This window comes from Theobroma cacao, chromosome 5, assembly GCF_053813885.1.
Source record: "Theobroma cacao isolate CCN51 chromosome 5, ASM5381388v1, whole genome shotgun sequence".
In the NCBI taxonomy this organism is placed as follows: domain Eukaryota; kingdom Viridiplantae; phylum Streptophyta; class Magnoliopsida; order Malvales; family Malvaceae; genus Theobroma; species Theobroma cacao.
In genome coordinates this window covers 10,494,119-10,515,552 of record NC_142643.1, presented here as the reverse complement: position 1 = coordinate 10,515,552, position 21,434 = coordinate 10,494,119, and positions in this window count along the sequence as shown.

Here is a 21,434-nt window from a genome sequence, read left to right as displayed (position 1 = left end):
TCTAAAGGCTAATTCTTAAATCAAGCTCTACTTGTTATTCCTAACTAACTTCCAATTACCTTTTGATTAGCTATCTATTCTCTCGACTCTAGTGTCACTAGAAATAAATAAACAAACCTCAACAATAAAACAACTCACAACTCCAATTACTAGCCATTATCAACAACCTAAAATGAATCCTCATTCATTACTCACCTTGGTGGATTTGTAGTTGAATTCTTTCTCAAGAATACTCAAGCTATCATGAAAAATCCCTCTTTCTCTCTCTAAACTTCCAACTAGTGAGAAGAAGTATGGAAGTAAGACTTTTCAAGGGTTTTAAAGTGAGAGAGTGAAAGAGCACAAAGGTTCTATGAAAAAGTGCACAAAAGCATAAAAATTGGAGCTAGAGAGAGAGAGAGAGAGAGAGAGAGAGAGAGAGAGAGAGAGAGAGAGAGAAAGAAAGAAAGAAAGAGAGAGAGTTATGGAAGTTGCAAAGCAAGCTTCCATGGAGGATAAAAGGTACGTGAAAGGGAAGGAAGAAGAAGAAGGAGAAGTTGCTGGAAGCTGCTGGAGCTCAGATATTTATGCTTCAAGTTAATCCAAATTTCCACCGAAATTACCAAAATGCCCTTAACATGGTGGCTCTGTCTTCCTCCCATCCTTTGTGCAACTTTTTACTCTTTTGACACTAGGGTAAGGTCCATAATAGTCTAGAAATACTCAGGTTCACGAAAACATAAAAATTTAGACCCGAGATGCAAAATGACCATTTTACCCATACCGTGGAAATTATCATTATTTTTATCTTCTTCATTTATTTACCATCATAGACATCATTCATTCATTTCTTAGGCCTATTTAGACCTTAATAGCATAAAAAAAAACCCACTCGTAAGAGCTCACCAAGAGAAGTTATGAAATTACCCTAGTCTGCATTATCGCGTCTACTTCTAGTTATCTATGAAGATCAATATTTCACAGGTTCACTTTTGAATTACCCTTTTTAACTTGGTAATTAACCTAAATTGGCATCCGTAAACTTTATTAGCTATCGTATTAAAATACGGGGTACTACATTGTAAAACCCGACCCTATAAACACATGTCATGACATACATGTACTGAGTAGCATGTTATTATGCTAGGAAAGCACCTAAGAATAGACGAAACCCGGTATCGTACCTAACGGTACACTTGAGTTGATTTAACCTCGAACTAGTTCAAATAGGAATTGTAGGATGAAATTTAATATTTTATAGTCCAAGAATGACTAAAAATGATTGTTCGGAGTTCGAGGGTTTATTAGAGGTAAAATTGAAAATTTTGATGTTTAAGGGCAAAAATCGTCATTTTGCCACCTAAGATAATAATTTGATCATGGAGTGAAATTTTTGACCAAGATTAACTTTTTGGAGTATAGTTTAATGATAGGAAGTGAAAATTTTCAATTCCGGCAATTTTCGAAACATAAAGGCAAAGCGGTAATTTTGTCGTCCCGAGGTAAAAACAGTAATTTTCACCATCCAAAACTTGTCAAAATCATAGGATTTATTTATTTTTGGTATGAATAACTATGGTCTGTTAAGTGGTGAAAAATTGAAGTTTAAAAGATGAAATTTTTAAAATGGGCCAATGGGAAAGTAACACATGGCACTTTTTAATGATTTAATATTATTTTAATGAAAAGTCAGCCCATTTAAACCCCATTTTAAGTGATGGCCGACCATAAGGGAGAACAAGAGAGAAAATAGAGAGGAAAGGAAGAAAAAAAGAAAAACCAAAGAGAAACAAGAAAATTCAAAGGGAAATTCACGTTTTTCGCCCGTTTACGTGTCTAACGGTAAGATTTTTCAACTTTAGCTTTATTTCTACCTTTCCTATGCCTTTGTTTCCATTTAGCATGCTTGAGGAGAGAGATCTAAAAGTGACATCAAGGGCTGGCCAAATTTCAAGGGGGGAGAAATTGAAATTTTTAGGTTTTGATTTTTAGTTAAATTGATAGTTTTAGTTAGTTAAATGTGTTTAGAAATTAAATTGGGCAAGAAAGCATTAAATTTTCACAATACCCACCCTTGGTCGAATCTGAAATGAGGTACAATGATGATGATCTGATTTTTATTCTAAGAGAAATGAAGAGAAAATGATGAAAAATGGTTAAATGTGATTAAAAAACAAAGTAGAAAATTTATCGAGTTAATGTCCCATTTTTGGCCAAATTTTCCAAGGAGGAAAGTGAACTGATTTTGGTGATTTTAGAAGGTTATTGGCTGATATTTAATGGTTAGAAATGTTGGAGAGAGAATGAGACGATTTAGCTCTAAAATGGAGCGCGTTAGCAATTTATCGGGTAAAGTACCAAAAATAGGTTAATACCGTGTTTAAGCCGTTTTAGGCTATTGCATTTCATACCATGCATTAGTATAGGATTTAAGTCAATTATATAGTGATTTAGCATCAATGTGGTGAATTGGATAAATTTTGCAATGTGTCTAGGAGGAGAGCCTTTCGGTAAAGGCAAAGAAGTCGTACTTGACCAACAGTGATCGGGGCACCTAGGAAGCATTTCATCTGTACAAACGGTGAGTAAACCTATTATTATTGTAAATTATCTAGAGTTTATTTTTAAATGCTCTTTATGTATTTTATGAAACGAAAATGAGATTAAAACGAGATTTGTGATGTTTTAAAAATAAATGTGACAAATAAAAATATATTGTGTTGATTATGAAATTGAGTAATTGGAGGCTACCAATTGTCTTGAAAAATATATTTTCTTATGAATGGCTTATGATATATGAGTATATGTGGCTATATTTTATAATTGCATTGGGAATAGAATGTAAGCTGTCTTTTACTATGCAAGCTGGGTAAATAAATAAAAGTCATGTTATACTGTCGAAATTTTATTAAAATTGGTGGGTTTAGTCACTGTAGTGACGAGTTTTCGTGGACTACTTATTAAAGGGGCACGGTAAACTCGGTTTCATAGATACTCCGATTGTAGAGGCGAGGAGGGTAACTCTCGGGGTAGTGTTAGAGTTCACTTCACGTCAAACCCCCACGTGAATGTGTAACTCGGCCAACGCTAAGGAGCGACTTGTTTTCAAAACTAAAATGTGTTTAACATGTAAATATCTTAACAACCTTGGCAGACTCGGTTAGATGCCTCGACCAAAGTATCCCCGAGGACAAGATTTTGGCTTGAGCCATGTTTTTAATAAAGGTTATAAGCCTTGACAACTGTTTTGGTAAATTACAAATGTTTTATGGTTTAAGAAAGAAATTGAAAACCTTATGAAATAGTTTGTGATTTGTTGTTTAAACTTGCCTCCATTTTACTCGCCTTTAGATATTAATGATAATTTTTGTTTACTCATTGGGATTGCAAAATCTCACGCACCTCCTTTCCAAACATTTCAGGCCTGTGGTAGCTTGTAGATATCCGATTTTGTCGAGGATTCCAGTTGACCCCTCTATCCCACAAACAATAGGTTACTATCACCAATACTGGGTGTATTTGTGGGCCACTTATCATTGTAATTATTATTGTACATTATAACTTTGTAAATTATAGTATGTATGAATTTATTTTGTTCTCACGCTACAAAAATTATTTATGTATAGTTCTATAAAAATTGTTTTATAAGAAAATGAAATATATTATCAAATATTTTTATTTAGTCTAGTTAGCCAACTTTTCACTCTAAATGGATGGTTTAGATTAAAAAAATTTATTTTAACTTGGTAGTGGATATTTTCTACCATACGTTGTATTTTTATCAGGTTTCAAAATTTTTTTTGATAAAAATTACCAAAATACCCCTATGTGGCGAAAATTTTATTTTGATTGTTTTCGATTTAAAATAGTTTCTATTCTCTTAAAACTCGATATTTAGTAACTATTGCTCACAAGGGAGGTGGAAAACTGATGCAAGAGCCTTGCGAGGTTTTGGTGGATATACCGGGTAATGAAGGTTTACCGAGACTTCACGGTGGTTGTCATGGGCCCGAGGGAGGTTCCGGGTCATGACATACATAAACCTTGTGTTAACCAATTAAGACCTTTATGTTTGTCCTTAGTGTAGTGCCCAGAATTGCTTTAATTGATTAAGGATCTATGCTAATTAGTTAAGACTAATCTATCTTCATTAAAGCTCTTTCATTTTTGCTTGTTTAACCAATTAACCCAACTTGCAACTGAACAAGCATCTAGACTTGTTTCCAAATACCAAATATATTAATGAATTTCAGCTTTCTCTTGCACACTTGAATAATATAATTAGATACTAATAAATGAGAATGTTTCGTTATCATAAAAAACACATGGAGTTTACATTCTTTTTCTCTTATTTGTGATGATGACAATACATTCCTAGATTAAGAGTGCATTGTGTATGTTCAATATGAATACTTTAAATCTTTATGTATAATGATTGCTCCCCCTTAGTTATGTATCTAGTTTTCTTCAAAGATTTAAAATAAAATATTTATAATATCCACAGTAGCTAAACAAGATATATAATTTCCACAGTAGCTGAGCAAGATAAATTGAATATCCATAATACAAGCACATAATATTCAACAAAACCATAGCCAAGCATCACACATATAAATTAAACACAAAGAGCTATCAAACTCTATTTAACTTAGTCTTTCTTCTCTCATTTTTTAAAATAGGTATTCAAAGCTCCCCCTTAATGAATGCATCTAGATTTTTCTTTAATATTTAAATCAAACTTTAATGAACGAGAATCATAATTATTCATACACCAAAGTCATACAACCTTATAAATATAGCTCAATAACTTCAAGAGTCAAGCTTGTAACTATGTCAGAATAAATGTATAGGCGTTAAATCATTTCAAGAACTTGTCAAGGATCACTCAAATAATGTTCAAGCGAATTTGATCATTTTTCATAATCAAAACTTTAATAATTTTGAAGCTAACATTAATATATTGACTTTCTCAAGTGAATTCTTTGTTTCTGTTAATTAATTTTATAAAACGTCGAGTTTCTTGAATAAGATTAGTTTGTCATAATTTTAGTATTTAATGAAGATTTAGAAACAAATCTCTATGAGATACAATTTTGGACTTACTATCTACATTACTTGTTCCATACGTATATTTGCGTGTGCAAAATCAACAACGATTTTCACTTCTAAGCCTAAACCTATGGGTTAAAAGAAGAAAGCTGGAAATAAAAAGAATGCTAAAGGCTCAATGGGAGCAAAGAAAATGCTCATGAAAAAGACTGCTTCAAAAGACAACACCAAGGGAAAGGGTTTCCATTGTGGTGAGAAAGAACATTAAAAGCAAAACTACAAGGTTTACCTTGAAATCTGGAATAGTAAATAAGGTATGGGTTTTCTAAATATATTGGAAGCTTGTTTAGTGGTTAGATCTACAGACATTTGGATAGCAGATTCTGGAGCCACTAACCATGTTTGTAACTCTTTGCAAGGGTTTCAACAAAAGGGAAAATAGAGTAAAGGGCAGTTTTGAACGAGGATGGCATATGGCATCTTCGTTTCAGCATTAGCAGTGGGAACCATTATTCTTCAATTTCCTTATGGTCATAGCTTAGTTTTGGAAAATGTTATTACATTTCAGAGACTTATAGAAATTTAATTTCTAATTTTTATTTAATAAAGTCATGTTATTCTGTTTATTTTGATGACACAGTCACAATTTATTCGAATAAGGATTTTATTTGTTCTGAAATTGTTAGATATAATCTTTATTTCCTTAAGCCTACGACTTATTTTACCAATGATGTAAAAGCAACACAATTTAAAACTGAAAGAGTCAAAAAATCTAGCATAAATCAAAATTATCTCTAGCATCTGCGTTTAGGTCACATCAATTAAAATAGACTCAATAGACTTATAAAGGATAGTACTCTACCAGACATGGTTAAAGGTCCTCTGCCAATATGTGAGTATTGTATTGAAGGACAAATGACCAAAGGTGTCAAACCCGACCCTATAAATACATGTCATGACATACATGCACTGAGTAACATGTTATTACATTAGGAAAGTCCTTAAGAATAGACGAAACCCAGTATTGAACCTAATGGTACACTTGAGTTGATTTAACCTCGAACTAGTTCAAATAGGAATCGTATAATGAAATTTAATATTTTACAGTCCAGGAATGACTAAAAATGATTGTTCGGAGTTTGAGGGTTCATTTGGGGAAAAATTGAAAATTTTGATGTTTAGGGGTAAAATCGTCATTTTGCTACCTAAGATAATAATTTGGTCATGGAGTGAAATTTTTGACCAAGATTAACTATTTGGAGTATAATTTAATGATAGGAAGTGAAAAATTTCAATGCCGGTAATTTTCGAAACATAGGGGCAAAACGATAATTTTGTCGTCCCGAGATCAAAACTGTAATTTTCACCACCCAAAACTTGTCAAAAATCATAGGATTTATTTACTTTTGGTATGAATAACTATGGTATGTTAAGTGGTGAAAAATTGAAGTTTAAAGGATGAAATTTTAAAAACAGACAAATGGGAAAGTGACACATGGTAATTTTTAATGGTTTAGTATTATTTTAATGAAAAGTCAGCCCATTTAAACCCCATATTAAGTGCTGGCCGGCCATAAGGAAAGAACAAGAGAGAAAATAGAGAGGAAAGGAAGAAAAGAGAAAAACAAAGGAAAACTAGAAAATTCAAAGGGAAAATCACGTTTTTCGCCCGTTTACGCGTCTAACGGTAAGATTTTTCGACTTTAGCTTGATTTCTACCTCTCCTATGCCTTTGTTTCCATTTAGCATGCTTGAGGAGAGAGATCAAAAAGTGAATCCAAGGGCTGGCCGAAATTCATGGGGGAGGAATTTGAAATTTTTAGGTTTTGATTTTTAGTTAAATTGGTAGTTTTAGTTAGTTAAATGTGTATAGAAATTAAATTGGGCAAGAAAGCATGAAATTTTCACAATACCCACCCTTGGCTGAATATGCATTGATGTACAATGATGATGAACTGATTTTTATTCTAAGAGAACTGAAGAGAAAATGATGAAAAATGGTTAAATGTGATAGAAAAATAAAGTGAAAAATTAACCGAGTAAATGTCCCATTTTTGATTGAATTTTCCAAGGAGGAAAGTGAGCTGATTTTGGTGATTTTAGAAGGTTATTGGCTGATATTTAATGGTTAGAAATGTTGTGGAGAAAATGGGACAATTTAGAGCTAAAATGGAGCGCGTTAGTAATTTAACGAGTAAAATGCCAAAAATAGGTTAACACCACGTTTAAGCCGTTTTAGGCTATTGCATTTCATACCATGCATTAGTATAGGATTTAAGTCAATTATATAGAGATTTAACATCCATGTGGTGAATTGGGTAAATTTTGCAATGTGTTTAGGAGGAGAGCCTTCCGGTAAAGGCAAGGAAGTCGTACCCGACAAGCAGTGATTGGGGCACCTAAAAAAATCAGTTAATTTGTACAAACGGTGAGTAAACTTATTATTATTGTAAATTATCTAGAGTTTATTTTTAAATGCTCTTTATGTATTTTATGAAATGAAAACGAGATTAAAACGAGATTTTTGATGTTTTAGAAATAAATGTGACAAATAAAAATATATTGTGTTGATTATGAAATTGAGTAATTGAAGGCTGATAATTATTTTGAAATATATATTTTCCTATGAATGGCTTATGAAATATGAGTATAGGTGGCTATATTTGATAAATTGCATTGGGAATTTATGTAAGTTGTTTTTACTATGTAGGTTGGGTAAATAAATAAAAACCACGTTATACTGTCGAAATTTTATTAAAATTGGTGGGTTTAGTCATTGCAATGACGGGTTTTCGTGGACTGCCTATTAGAGGGGCACGGTAAACTCGGTTATATAGTTACTCTGATAGTAGAGGCGAGGAGGGTAACTGCCAGGGTAGTATTAGAGCTCACTTCACGTCGAACCCCCACGTGAATGTGTAACTCGGCCAACGCCAAGGAACGACTTGTTTGAAAAATAAAAATATGTTTCATATGTAAATATCATAACTACCTTGGCGGACTCGGTTAGATGCCTCAGCCAAGGTATCCCCGAGGATTAGTTTTGGCTTGAGCCTTGTTTTTATAAAAGTTATAAGCCTTAACAACTATTTTGGTAAATTACAAATATTTTAGGGTTTAAGGAATAAATTGAAAACCTTATGAAATGGTTTGTAATTTGTGTTTAAACTTGCCTCCATGTTACTTGCCTTTAGATATTTATGATAATGTCTGTTCACTCATTGGGATTGTAAAATCTCACCCATCTCCTTTCCAAACATTTCAGGTCTGTGGTAGCTTGTAGATACCCTATTTTGTCGAGGATTCCAGTTGACATCTCTACCTCACAGACAGTAGGTTACTATCACCAGTACTTGGTGTATTCATGGGCCACTTGTCATTGTAATTATTATTGTACATTATAACTTTGTAAATTATTATATGTATGACTTTATTTTACTTACACGTGTTTCTATAAATATTGTTTTATATAAGAATGCTATATTTTTGTCTTTAGATTTACTTGAGCCGAAAACGAATGGCAATTGTTTAAAACGGAATGTTTAAAATCGATTGCTCACAGAAAAGGCAAGAAACTAATATGTAAGCCTTACGGGGTTTCGATTGGCATTCTGGGCAATGAGTGTCAATCGGGACGTCGCGGCGGTTGTCATGTGCCCGAGGGAGGTTTCGGGTCATGACAATTCAATTGGTATCAGAGCTTTCGGTTTAAAAGCTTATGGTTTTAAAAAAAAGTTTTTGATTTTTAAAGTTCTTGGATTTAAAGTTATTTTAAAATAATTTACAATGTCAGTGTGGCCTAGTTAAGATTAGTTAGTTGCATGTAGTTGCATATAGAGTCTTAAGTAGTCTAAACTAATTCCGTTCTTCTTGTAGATCATTATGCCTCCTCGACGTGAGCTACCACCTATCACTAGATCTACCGGTAGGGGAAGAGGTCGCCCCAGACAGAGTCTGTCGGATTCCATAGAAGAAGAGTCGACTGTGTCTTCTTTTAGAGCAGTTCCTACTACTGAGTCTACGGACATTCCTGTACCTCCTCCACCACCTGTTGCTACTCTTGGCGTATCTGCCATGACACCCAAGGCAGCTCAGGCATTAGTGGCTTTTCTCGTTGCTCTTGCGGGCCAGGCTCAGGCTGGTCCAATTCCACCTGCTGTTTCCCCTGTAACAGCCCTAGTACTAGCCCCTCATATTCCACCCCAAACACCGGACGTCTCCATTTCTAGGAAATTGAAGGAAGCTAGATAGTTAGGTTGCGTCTCGTTTACTCGTGACTTGGATGTGACCGCAGCTAAGGATTGTGTCACGACCTGAAACCTCCCTCGGGCCCATGACAACAGCCGCGACGTCCCGATTGACACTCATTACCCGGATGTCAACCGGGACCCCGCAAGGCTTAAATATCAGTTTCTTTTCTTTCCTATGAACAATCGTTGTTAAACATTCCATTTTAAACAATTATCGGTCGTTTCCGGCTCAAATAAATCCAAAGATAATTTAAATTTTTTAAAAAGGATTTATAGACAAATAACACTATTCAAAATATTGATTAAAATAGAACATTTTTATATAAAACAATATTTATAGAAACACGTGTAAGAAATCTTTTGTAATGTGTAAGTAAAATAAATTCATACATACAAAAATTTACTAAGTTATAATGTACAATAATGGTTACAATGACAAGTGGCCCAAAATACACCAAGTGTTGGTGCTAAAAACCTACTGTCTGTGTGGTAGAGATGTCAACTGAAATCCTCGACAAAATAGGGTATCTACAAGCTACCACAGACCTAAAATGTTTGGAAAGGAGGTGGGTGAGATTTTTGCAATCCCAATGAGTAAACAAACATTATCATAAATATCTAAAGGCGAGTAAAATGGAGATAAGTTTAAACAACAAATTACAAACCATTTTATAATGTTTTCAATTTATTTCTTAAACCATAAAATATTTGTAATTTACCAAAACAGTTGTTAAGGCTTATGTCTTTTATTAAAAACAAGGCTCAAGCCAAAACAAATCCTCGGGGATACCTTGGCCGAGGCATCTAACCGAGTCCGCCAAGGTTGTTATAACATTTACATATGAAACACATTTTTATTTTTAAAACAAGCCGTTCCTTGGCATTGGCCGAGTTACACATTCACGTGGGGGTTCGACATGAAGTGAGCTCTAATACTACCCCAAGAGTTACCCTCCTCGCTTCTACAATCGAAGTAACTATATAACCGAGTTTACCGTGCCCCTCTAATAGGCAGTCCACGAAAACCCGTCACTGTAGTGACTAATCCATCAATTTTAATAAAATTTCTACAGTATAACGTGGCTTTTATTTATTTATCCAGCCTGCATAGTAAAAACAGCTTACATAAATTTCCCAATACACTTACAAAATATAGCCACATATACTCATATCTCATAAGCCATTCATAAGAAAATATATAATTTTCAAGACAGTTAACAGCCTCCAATTACTTAATTTCATAATCAATACAATATATCTTTATTTGTCACATTTATTTCTAAAACATCAAAAATCTCATTTTAATCTCGTTTTCATTTCATAAAATACATAAAGAGCATTTAAAAATAAACTCTAGATAATTTACAATAATAATAAGTTTACTCATCGTTTGTACAAACTAAAAGCTTTCTAAGTACCCCGATAACTACTCGTCGGGTACGATCCCATTTTAAGTGATGGCCGGCCATAAGGAAGAACAAGAGAGGAAATAGAGAGGAAAGGAAGAAAAGAAAGAAAACAAAGGGAAACTAGAAAAATTCAAAGGGGAATTCACGTTTTTCGCCTGTTTACGCCTCTAACGGTAAGATTTTTCGACTTTAGCTTGATTTCTACCTTTCCTATGCCTTTGTTTCCATTTAGCATGCTTGAGGAGAGAGATCTAAAAGTGACATCAAGGGCTGGACGAATTTCAAGGGGGAAGAAATTAAAATTTTTAGGTTTTGATTTGTAGTTAAATTGATAGTTTTAGTTAGTTAAATGTGTTTAGAAATTAAATTGGGCAAGAAAGCATTAAATTTTCATAATACCTACCCTTGGCCGAATCTACAATGAGGTACAATGATGATAATCTGATTTTTATTCTAAGAGAAATGAAGTAAAAATGATGAAAAATGGTTAAATGTGATAGAAAAACAAAGTGGAAAATTAACCGAGTTAATGTCCCATTTTTGGCTGAATTTTCCAAGAAAGAGAGTGAGCGGATTTTGGTGATTTTAGAGGAATATTGGCTGATAATTAATGGTTAGAAATGTTGGAGAGAGAATGGGATAATTTAGAGCTAAAATGGAGTGCGTTAGCAATTTATCGGCTAAAGTGCCAAAAATAGGTTAATACCGCGTTTAAGTCATTTTTGGCTATTGCATTTCATACCATGCATTAGTATAGGATTTAAGTCAAATATATAGTGATTTAGCATTAATGTGATGAAACTAACTAAAACTATCAATTTAACTAAAAATCAAAACCTAAAAATTTCAATTTCTTCTCCCTTGATATTCATCCAGCCCTTGATGTCACTTTTAGATCTCTCTCCTCAAGCATGCTAAATGGAAACAAAGGCATAGGAAAGGTAGAAATCAAGCTAAAGTCGAAAAATCTTACCGTTAGAGGCGTAAACGGGCGAAAAACGCGAATTCCCCTTTGAATTTTTCTAGTTTCCCTTTGTTTTCTTTCTTTTCTTCCTTTCCTCTCTATTTCCTCTCTTGTTCTTCCTTATGGCCGGCCATCACTTAAAATGGGGTTTAAATGGGCTGACTTTTCATTAAAATAATATTAAACCATTAAAAATGCCATGTGTCACTTTCCCATTGGCCGTTTTTAAAATTTCATCCATTTATTTCCAAATTTTCACCATACACTTGTCCCACATATCCATAGCTTAGATAAAATTCTCAAACTTATCCAAAGTCTTGGTGGAGTAAGTTTTGAAATTTACGCTTTTGAGTTTTGAAATTTACACTTTTGCCCCCGTAAAAGTCAAAAATTATATTTTTACTTCAAAAACTGAAAAATTGCCCATAGACATATTTTTCATCCCTTATACTCATACCATTATCCAATTTGTCAAATGTGATCTAAATTCTCTCAAAATCTCAAATTTTGTCCACGAGTGGAAAAATTACGATTTTGCCCCTAAACATCAAAGTTTTCAATTTTTCCCCAAATGAACCCTCGAACTTCGAACAATCATTTTTAGTCATTCCTTGATTGTAAAATATTAAATTTCATCCTACGATTCCTATTTGAACTAGTTCGAGGTTAAATCAATTCAAGTGTACCGTTTGGTACAATACCGGGTTTCGTATATTCTTAGGGACTTTCTTAGCATAATAACATGCTACTCAGTGCATGTATGTTATGACATGTATTTATTGGGTCGGGTTTTACAGATTAGGTTATTCAGGTATCGGAGACACTGGCAGATATGGGATTAGATGATGAGATGAAATTGAAGGTGGCTACACGGTTGTTTGAGAATAGAGCCCGTACCTGGTGGAATTCAGTAAAGTCTCACTCTCCTATACCCCTGATTTGGATGAATTTTCTCCGAGAGTTTGATGGTCAGTACTACACCTATTTTGATCAGAAAGAGAAAAAAAGGAAATTTTTGAGCTTGAAACAAGGAAACATGACCATTGAGGAGTATGAAACTCGTTTTAACGAGTTGATGCTTTATGTATCTGAGTTGGTGAGATTGGAGCAAGACTAGGTAAACTACTTTGAGGAAGGAGTCCGTAATGAGATACGGAAGCGTATGATAGTGACTGGCAAGGAGTCGTATAAGGAAGTTGTGCAGATGGCCTTACGGGCTGCGAAGCTCACCATTGAGAATAGACGGATCCGAGCTGAGTTCGCAAAGAGAAGGAATCCACCTACATTCCCGGGTCAGTCTTCAAAGAGAGGCAGAGATTCGACATCTGCTGCAGGAAGTACTACCTCAGCGTCTGTGGCATCCACTAGACCTCCATCTCAGCAGTCACAGCGGAGATCTTCTAAATTTGTTCGACCAGTGATGAGTAGTTAGGGGAGGACTTCAGGAGGATTGGACAGATGCTGTAATTGCGGAGGATTTCATGTTGGGTCATGTAGACAACTTGTGAAGTGTTTTCAATGCGACCAACATGGGCATATCAAGAGAGATTGTCTTCAATTGAGACGAGGTACAGTAGCTACTTCTACTCCTTCGACTCGTCCTAGTATATCACGGAGAGACACTTCGAGATCACAGTCCAAACAGGGCCTAGTGATACGGTCAGGCATGGAGAGTAATACCCCAAAGTAGCCATCTTCCAAACCGCAGCCCCAGATTTTGACCAGGGTTTTTGTAGTGACTGAGGATGAAGCCTGAGTTCGACCTAGCACAGTGACAGGTACTATGAGTGTGTTTGATAGAGATGCACATGTTTTGATAGATTCAGGCTCCGATAGATCATACGTGAGCATATCATTTGCATCATTCTTAAATAGGAACCTGTCACCATTAGAGGAAGAGATTGTAGTGCATACTCATCTAGGCTAGCGGTTAGTAAGAAATACGTATTATAGAGACTATGGTATTAAAGTTGGGGAAGAAAAATTTATGGGTGATTTAATCCCTTTGGAAATACGAGACTTTGATTTGATCTTGGGTATGGATTGGTTGTCCACTCATCGAGAAAAAGTTGATTGCTTTAAGAAAGAAGTGATTCTCCAGAGTTTAGAGGGAGCAGAAGTTGTATTTACGGGGGAGCATCGAGTATTACCATATTGTGTAATCTCAGCCCTCAAAGCTTTGAAATTGGTACGAAAGGGATGTCCGGCATACTTGGCTCACGTGATTGATATATCGAGAGAGGAACCTTAGTTAAAGAATATCCCCATAGTAAGTGAGTTTCCCGATGTATTTCTTGATGAATTACCGGGACTTCCTCCTGATCGTGAGTTAGAATTCACCATTGATTTATTTTCGGGTACTGCCCCTATCTCTATTCCTCCATATAGAATGGCTTCGGCAGAGTTGAAGGAGTTGAAAGTACAATTGTAAGAGTTAGTGGACAAGGGTTTTATACGCCCTAGTATATCTCCGTGGGGAGCACCGATTTTATTTATGAAAAAGAAAGATGGTACACTTCGGTTATGTATAGATTACCGACAGCTTAACAGAATGACCATTAAGAACAAGTATCCGTTACAGAGGATTAATGATCTTTTCGATCAATTACAAGGAGCTACAGTGTTTTCTAAGGTTGATTTGAGGTCTGGGTATCATCAATTGAGGATTAAAGAACAGGATGTACCTAAGACAGCGTTCAGGACTCGGTACGGTCATTATGAGTTCTTGGTCATGCCTTTCGGGTTAACTAACGCACCGGCAGCTTTTATGGATCTCATGAACAAGGTGTTCCACCCTTACTTGGACAAGTTTGTTATTGTGTTCATTGATGACATCCTGGTTTACTCGAGAGATAATGATGAGCACGCTGCCCACTTACGTATAGTATTACAGACTTTGCGGGAAAGACAGTTGTATGTAAAGTTTTCGAAGTGTGAGTTTTGGTTACAAGAAGTGGTATTCTTGGGACACGTAGTATCGGGAGCTAGAATATATGTTGATCCTAATAAGATAGAGGCAATTTTACAATGGGACCAACCTAAGACAGTGACGGAGATTCGTAGTTTCCTCAGATTAGTCGGTTATTATCAGAGGTTTGTTCAAGGGTTTTCCTTAATAGCAGCTCCTTTGACCCGTCTAACTCGTAAAGGAGTTAAGTTTGAGTGGGATGATGTTTGTGAGAATCGATTTCAGGAGCTAAAGAATCGGTTAACCTCCGCTCCCGTTTTAACACTTCCTACTAGTGGTAAGGGATTTGCGGTGTACAGTGATGCATCTAAGTTGGGGTTAGGGTGTGTGTTGATGCAAGATGAGAAAGTAATAGCTTATGCTTCCCAACAGTTGAAGAAGCATGAAGCAAATTACCCTACCCATGATTTAGAGTTAGTAGTAGTGGTGTTTGCTTTAAAAATCTAGAGGCATTACTTGTATGGTGAGCATTGTCGGATATTTACGGATCACAAGAGTTTAAAATATTTGCTCACTCAGAAGGAGCTTAATTTGAGACAAAGGCGATAGTTGGAGTTGATAAAAGATTATGACTTGGTGATAGACTATTATCCGAGAAAGGCGAACGTTGTAGCTGATGCCTTAAGTCGTAAGTCTTCATCGTCTTTAGCCACACTTCAGAGTTGTTATTTTCCAGCATTATTAGAGATGAAATCTCTTGGGGTCTAGTTGAGAAATGGTGAGGATGGATCATTATTGGCAAACTTCATTGTGCGACCTTCGTTACTTAATCAGATCAAGGACATTCAGAGGTCTGATGATGAGTTAAGAAAAAAAATTCAAAAATTGACCAATGGGGGAGTTAGTGAGTTTAGACTCAGAGAGGATAACGTCTTGATGTTTAGAGACCGATTTTGTGTTCCTGAGGGAAACCAGTTGAGACAGGCGATCATGGAAGAAGCCCATTCATCTGCTTATGCATTACATCCCGAAAGCACCAAGATGTATAGGACTATCAGGGAGAATTATTGGTGGTCGGGTATGAAACGAGATGTAGCAGAATTCGTAGCAAAGTGTCTCGTATGTCAGCAAGTTAAGGTGGAGCATCAGAGGCCAGTAGGTACACTTCAATCTTTACCTATTCCTGAGTGGAAATGGGAGCATGTAACTATGGATTTTGTTTTGGGACTGTCGCGGACACAAAGGGGAAAGGATGCAATTTGGGTGATCGTAGATCGGTTGACTAAGTCTGCTCATTTTTTAGCAGTCCATAATACATACTATATTGAGAAGCTGGCTCAGCTCTATATAGATGAGACTGTGAGGCTACATGGAGTTCCCGTTTTTATAGTGTCAGACCTAGATCCTCGATTCACTTCTCGATTCTGGCCAAATTGAAATTTAGCACTGCTTTTCACCCACAGAAGGATGGTCAGTCAAAGAGGACTATCCAAACTATGGAGGATATGTTAAGGGCTTGTGTCATGGATTTTCTTGGGAGTTGGGATAGACACTTGCAGTTAGTGAAATTTGCTTACAACAACAGCTTCCAGTCTAGCATTAGTATGGAAGGAAATGTCGTACTCCATTTTGTTAGGATGAAGTGGGTGAAAGAAAGTTAGTTAGTGTGGAATTGATCGATTTAACTAATGACAAGATCAAGGTTATACGAGAAAGGCTAAAGGTAGCCCAAGATAGGCAGAAGAGCTATGCAAATAAACGGAAAAAAGACTTGGAGTTTGAGATCGATGATAGAGTTTTTTTTAAGGTTTCTCCTTAGAAAGGTAATAATCTGAATGCTTTGTGGTATTAAGTTTTATTTGATTATATTATTGTGGTAAATTATGATATCTTGTTGGATAATGAAAGGTGTGATCCAGTTTGCAAAGCGAGGAAAGCTCAATTCGAGATTCATTGGACCTTTTCGTATTATTGAAAGAATTGGGCCAGTGGCATATAGACTAGAACTACCTCCAGAGTTAGATCGGATCCACAACGTTTTCCATGTCTCCATGCTTAAGAAATATGTACCAAATCCCTCTCACATCCTCGAAGCACCTCCGATCGAGTTGCATGATGATTTGAAGTTCTAGGTACAACTTGTGAGTATCTTGGATCGAAAAGATCAAGTACTGAGGAACAAAAGTATTTCAATGGTCAAAGTATTGTGGAAAAGTGCTCGAATGGGGGAAATGACACGGGAAGTAGAGCATTAGATGAGGAACCAATACCCACATCTATTTGTCGAATCTGGTAAGTGAAATTTTGAGGTCAAAATTTTATTTTTAGGGGGGTAGAATTGTCAAACCCGACCTTATAAATACATGTCATGACATACATGTACTGAGTAACATGTTATTACTTTAGGAAAGTCTCTAAGAATAGACGAAACTCAGTATTGAACCTAACGGTACACTTGAGTTGATTTAACCTCGAACTAGTTCAAATAGGAATCGTAGGATGAAATTTAATATTTTACAGTCCAGGAATGACTAAAAATGATTGTTCGGAGTTCAAGGGTTCATTTGGGGAAAAATTAGAAATTTTGATGTTCAGGGGCAAAATCATCATTTTGCCACCTAAGATAATAATTTGATCATGGAGTGAAATTTTTGACCAAGATTAACTATTTGGAGTATAATTTAATGATAAGAAGTGAAAATTTTCAATTTCGGTAATTTTTAGAACATAAAGGCAAAACGGTAATTTTGTCATCCCAAGGTCAAAACAGTAATTTTCACCACCCAAAACTTGTCAAAATCATAGGATTTATTTATTTTTGGTATGAATAACTATGGTATGTTAAGTGGTGAAAAATTGAAGTTTAAAGGATGAACTTTTAAAAACGGACCAATGGGAAAGTGACATATGGCATTTTTTAAAATGGTTTAATATTATTTTAATGAAAAGTCAGCCCATTTAAACCCCATATTAAGTGCTGGCCGGCCATAAGGAAAGAACAAGAGAGAAAATAGAGAGGAAAGGAAGAAAAGAGAAAAACAAAGGAAAACTAGAAAATTCAAAGGGGAAATCGCGTTTTTCTCCCGTTTACACGTCTAACGGTAAGATTTTTTGACTTTAGCTTGATTTCTACCTTTCCTATACTTTTGTTTCCATTTAGCATGCTTGAGGAGAGAGATCAAAAAGTGAATCCAAGGGCTGGCCGAAATTCATGGGGGAGGAATTTGAAATTTTTAGGTTTTGATTTTTATTTAAATTGGTAGTTTTAGTTAGTTAAATGTGTATAGAAATTAAATTGGGCAAGAAAGCATGAAATTTTCACAATACCCACCCTTGGCTGAATATGCATTGATGTACAATGATGATGAATTGATTTTTATTCTAAGAGAACTGAAGAGAAAAGGATGAAAAATGGTTAAATGTGATAGAAAAACAAAGTGGAAAATTAACCGAGTAAATGTGCCATTTTTGACCGAATTTTCCAAGGAGGAAAGTGCACTGATTTTGGTGATTTTAGAAGGTTATTGGCTGATATTTAAAGGTTAGAAATGTTGTGGAGAAAATGAGACAATTTAGAACTAAATGGAGCGCGTTAGCATATTAACGGGTAAAGTGCCAAAACTAGGTTAATACCACGTTTAAGCCGTTTTAGGCTATTGCATTTCATACCATGCATTAGTATAGGATTTAAGTCAATTATATAGAGATTGAACATCAATGTGGTGAATTGGGTAAATTTTGCAATGTGTTTAGGATGAGAGCCTTCCGGTAAAGGCAAGGAAGTCGTACCCGACGAACAGTGATCGGGGCACCTAAAAAAATCAGTTAATTTGTACAAACGGTGAGTAAACTTATTATTATTGTAAATTATCTAGAGTTTATTTTTAAATGCTCTTTATATATTTTATGAAATGAAAACGAGATTAAAACGGGATTTTTGATGTTTTAGAAATAAATGTGACAAATAAAAATATATTGTGTTGATTATGAAATTGAGTAATTGGAGGCTGACAATTATTTTGAAATATATATTTTCCTATGAATGGCTTATGAAATATGAGTATAGGTGGCTATATTTGATAAATTGCATTGGGTATTTATGTAAGCTATTTTTACTATGCAGGCTGGGTAAATAAATAAAAGCCACGTTATACTGTCAAAATTTTATTAAAATTGGTGGGTTTAGTCACTGCAGTGATGGGTTTCCATGGACTGCCTATTAGAGGGGCACGGTAAACCCGGTTATATAGTTACTCCGGTAGTAGAGGCGAGGAGGGTAACTGTCGGGGTAGTATTAGAGCTCACTTCACGTAAAACCCGCACGTGAATTTGTAACTCGGTCAACGCCAAGGAACGACTTGTTTGAAAAATAAAAATGTGTTTCATATGTAAATATCATAACTACCTTGGCGGACTCGGTTAAATGCCTCAGCGAAGGTATCCCCGAGGATTAGTTTTGGCTTGAACCTTGTTTTAATAAAAGTCATAAGCCTTAACAACTATTTTGGTAAATTACAAATATTTTAGGGTTTAAGGAATAAATTGAAAACCTTATGAAATGGTTTGTAATTTGTGTTTAAACTTGCCTCCATGTTACTTGCCTTTAGATATTTATGATAATGTCTGTTCACTCATTGGGATTGCAAAATCTCACCCACCTTCTTTCCAAACATTTCAGGTCTGTGGTAGCTTGTAGATACCCTATTTTGTCAAGGATTCCAATTGACATCTCTACCTCACAGACAGTAGGCTACTATCACCAGTACTTGGTGTATTCATGGGCCACTTGTCATTGTAATTATTATTGTACATTATAACTTTGTAAATTATTATATGTATGAATTTATTTTACTTACACGTGTTTCTATAAATATTGTTTTATATAAAAATGCTATATTTTTGTCTTTAGATTTACTTGAGCCGGAAACGACTGGCAATTGTTTAAAACGAAATGTTTAAAAACTATTGCTCACAGAAAAGGCAAGAAACTAATATGTAAGCCTTACGGGGTTTCGATTGGCATTTCGGGCAATGAGTGTCAATCAAGACGTCGTGGCGGTTGTCATGTGCCCAAGGGAGGTTCCGGGTCGTGACAAAAGGGCCCTTCAAGGCAAAAGGTAATAGAATGCCAAACGTTCTAGACTTGGTGCACACATATGTGTGTGGACTAATTTTTAGTGTAATAAGCACAATGTGAATAATTCCAAGAAGGGATGAATTGGAATATTTTAAATGTTTTGAAAATTCTCTTTTTAATTTCAAGAAAATAAAGTCCCTTCAAGTTAAATCCCCTTTTTGAGAATAAAAAAGATAATTGATTTCTTATCAAATAAAAAAAGTTAGAAACACAAATGAGATTGAAGGAGTGAGAGAGAAAAATCAACATAATAGTTTTTATAAAGGCTTGGCCTCCTTGCATACGTCTTCTCCCCTAGGTTTACTAAGGAGTTTAAAATCCACTATTAGAAAAAGATTCAATACAATGCCTTTTGTGGATCAAGCACAACCTTTCAATACAATGCCTTTTTATGGTTAAAGCACAATTACTTTATCTGTTATCTTGGTTAAGCTATAACCACTCAAATGCTACATTTTCAATTGGTTAAGGTCTAACCACTCAAGCGGATACAATGAAAGAAATATAAGTGCAGCTAGAATGCCTCTTAAAGGCTGAGTAGTAGACTAAGTACAATATTTGATGAAGAAAAGAATTAAGAATGAAGGCTCAATAAATGATACAATAGAAGACTTAAATGCTAGAAGAAGAGTGCAAAGAGTATTGAATGATTTAAGTTGAAATCTTCTCTTAGAGTTGTGTTTCAAAGTCTTCCAACCTTCATAAATGTGGTGGGAATGCGTATTTATAGTTGCCGAAGCTTCTGAGGTTGTTGAAGGAATATTTAATGTGAAAATAGTCATTTTTCTTTTCATATAAGGCTCTAATGACCATATTGTATTGATACATGTTTGAATGTGTCGATACATTGCGGCTTTTATTTTTGAATCCCTGCTAAAATGTATTGACACATTTTGGGATGTATTGATACTTTTGATCTTGGCTGCAAGGGTTTGAACATTTTGTTGGAAATGTATTGATACATTTGTTAATGTATCAATACTTTTGAGGTAGTGAGTATTCTATTGAAAATAAATCAATACTTTTAAGGTAGCAAACATTTTGTTGCACTTCTATCGATACATTTCAAGAATGTATCGATAGATTGAGTTTGACCATAATGCTTTTTCCAAAGTCATTTTTCATTGTTCTTGTAACACCGTCGATTTTGATATGAACTATGTGGTGTAGACTAAGTCAATTGAGGATATGTTTACGTCCATAAAGAATGATTTTTAAATATATTGTGTGTATTTAAGGACTTTTGATGATATGATGAATATGTTAAATGTGCGAAGCCTATACTATGACATTTGGCACATTTTATGGAAACATGTGACGAATTTTAAAGTTTAAGATATTGATCTAAGTTTGATATTATATTTTTGTATAAGTGTGGGAATTTGAGTTAGACAAATGTTTGAAGTGATTTGTTAGATTGAAATGGATTAAGTGCTTAAGGGCGCGAGTTTGGAAACTTAAAAAAGTGAAAATAGGAAATCTGGGCATTATCTATCGATAGATGCAAGATAAAAGGCTTAGGAAGGCAATTTGGATGAACATTTATCGATACATTCACCTTGACTATTGATAGATGTCCACCTGGGAATGAAATGAAGTGATCTAGATGGAATATATCGATAGATCTAAAGAATCTATCAATAGATAACTATACAAAATTAATGGAAACCAAAGTGAGAGAAACATTTATCAATAGATTTTGTGAATTTATCGATAGATAGCCAAACGGGGAAAATTA